Genomic DNA, 2,964 nt, shown 5'->3' on the forward strand with positions numbered 1-2,964 from the left:
GTGCAGCTGCGGGTGATGGTCTCGTAGATGAGTGAGCAAATTCGATGTGTTGCTCCCTTTCGCGGATACCTTCCGCCGGCATGTCCTGCACACGGGGGCACCGTCCTCCACCAGTTGCCCCTCGGAGTTTTTTAAATATCCAAAGTAGGACCACACTTCTGATCTTCTGCGCTTAGAAGGTGGAAAAATGGTACCATCGCGGCTTCCTTCTTCTGCTGCCATGCTTAAAGTGAGAGAGTGTGATAAAAGAACCTAGGACTAGTGGCGCCTGCGAACGTTCGAAAGTGTCACGTGTGTGGTGTAGAGCTCTAGTAACGCACATAGATAACATTATGTTTTGAAATGCAAAGTATTTAGCGCGGTAACAGTGTAATACAGTGTAACCGTGGGAGTATTAGGGAAATGAAAGCTCTCCCGGTGTAACGGTGTGCGGTAATTTAACCCACCGACATAACACCGTGTTTTGAAATTCAGAAGGTTATCTCACCGTCAAAATATTTTAGCGCGGTTACCGTCTACACCGGTAACCGTGACACCCCTACTTGCTACCGAAACAAATTCTAGGTCTGTAGGTGTGTCTTGACAAAGGACACATTTGAATAAACATGAAGTAATACCTTGCCCTTCAAATCATCGTTTTGTAAGCTTGAATCATTTTTCAGACCTTTTTAATTGGTATTTCTCCCCTTACTGGGAAAACAAACGATCTATACTTGTTCATAGTGGCAAGAACCCTATTGCCAAAGATCATATTGTTGATTTTCAGCCCTAAAACCCAATAAGGCAACTTTAGATCGGTCCAGACAGATCTCTGTATCTTCCCGCCGCACAGTAATTGCTGGGACTAAAGCATTTTCTTGGCTTCAATTGTGTGAATGAATTTGATCTGCCTAGTCTCATATGAACTGAAATGTTCTGTGATTATCCAGAAGACATTCGGCCTCTTCTCTTCTGTTCTCTCCCATTGGTCCGGTGGTTATTTGCTCTTATCCTTATCCTCAGCACTGCAAATTGCTCTAGTCTTGCTTTACGGATGAACTGGACTGCGGTCGGACTGTCACTTTGCCTTACAGTACAACAGAGTCTCAGCGGTCAGTATTCAAATCCAAGGCTTTGATTGGTGATAAATGTGTATAATTAGACTGAGTAAAGGCCCGGAGTCGTCCTATTGATTTCCTTGCTCATTTAGGGAATTAAGGGGTCTGCAAATTCCTAAGCACAGCAGACAGGAATGGGGGATTAAATGGAGAAAGTCAATTTTTCAAGGGTAAAAACCCACTTTCGTTTTGCGAGAAGGATGCACAACCTAGCTGCATAAGCAATCACATTTATGCCATTTTTCTATACATCTCTTTGGATAAAAACCCAACGTGCTTTTTCCTAAGACTATTTGTCATGGCTTAGTGTTTTTTTTTGTCATGTACCACTCAGAATAAATCAATCAGAGCTGAAATATGTCTCTCATGACATTGTTGTCCTATTTATTGTCGCCACCACCTCTGAAGGGAGAGTGTATGATCTGAACAGTGTGTTCACCTTGAGATGTCTCCCCTGGCACTGTTGTATTTGTCGACCACGAGGGGGTCTTTAACCTACATAGGTAGCTACATTAGCGGGGCTAAAAGAACGCCACAAACCCTACTGGAAAACAGCCAAGTCAGCAGCGGGATATGAGCTATGGGCTGGATGTTCGGACAGAAGGGGGGGTGGATGGGTACCCCCAGGCTCTTTCTGAGCTTGTTCCAAATGAAAATAGCCACAATCCTGCTCCCGTGTACCAGGCACATATCCTGTGATGACTAGAAGGAGGACAACGAATTAAGATTTGATAGATGTCCTTTATTTCACGCATCAAAAGCATTTTCAATGTCAAGACGACATTGAAAATGACTGATTGATTCTTTAATTTTTCCCACTTTATTGCAATTGTATGTTAATTGTATTGCCCTGTCGTTTGCTGCTTTTCTAGAGGGGCAGCGAGGTAACCATTGGCAGCTTTTAACTAACCAATTCTTAGAGTTAACATTTTTGTTCTTATTTGTGAAGAAGCAAGACAAATATGTGTCCCATTTGTGATCTACAAAGCAGTGTTTTGCTCTTTAACATTTTAAAAAGCTCATTTATAGGCCTCCTTTTATCCGTATCAAAGTGTGCCATCAATTCTAATAACTGTAATTCCATCAGTTACAATTATCATCTCACTCTGCCGTCTACATTTCAGTTTTCGTCCGTTATAAAAAAGCCAAACAAAATTCGACCTTCCCCATTTGTATATGCCTCGAGAAGGTGAAAGCAGCGTAGCTCGGATGATTTAAAGGAACATAGGAGAGAGTCATAGGTCGATTCTAATTTGGCCTCAGCTGATTGCGACGATAACGTGTCTGTTGAGTTGCATTACGCTGCTGTCGTCTGGCTGATACCTGATTGCAGCTTATCAGGGCCATTTACATCACTGATTACCTTCTGCCTGCTGCCGCTGAACCCAGATCAGCTGTCCGTATCCAAACAGTAAAACTGACAAAAGACCACAATGGATTATTGATACTGACAACTATGTCAAAGTATACATGATAAAGGCAGGGCTCGAGCTTAAGGACGTCCCGTCGTCGAAAAAAATAGTGTCAGGGAGGATAAAAAATAATTTTGGGACGAATTTGGGACGAGAGTTAAAATAAAAATACCCTGCTAACTCTACTACAAACGGCGATGAAAATGAAATCGACTGCACGTTGTGTGTAGCACACAATTATTAAACCTCCTTGTCAACATAAACACACAAAACATTTAGCAACCCGCGAAACACACACACACACACACACACAGACAGACAGACAGACAGACAGACAGACAGACAGACAGACAGACAGACAGACAGACAGACAGACAGACAGACAGACAGACAGACAGACAGACAGACAGACACACACACACACACACAGACAGACAGACAGACAGACAGACAGA

This window comes from Notothenia coriiceps, unplaced genomic scaffold, assembly GCF_000735185.1.
Source record: "Notothenia coriiceps isolate Sejong01 unplaced genomic scaffold, NC01 NC01_scaffold00027658, whole genome shotgun sequence".
Taxonomy (NCBI): domain Eukaryota; kingdom Metazoa; phylum Chordata; class Actinopteri; order Perciformes; family Nototheniidae; genus Notothenia; species Notothenia coriiceps.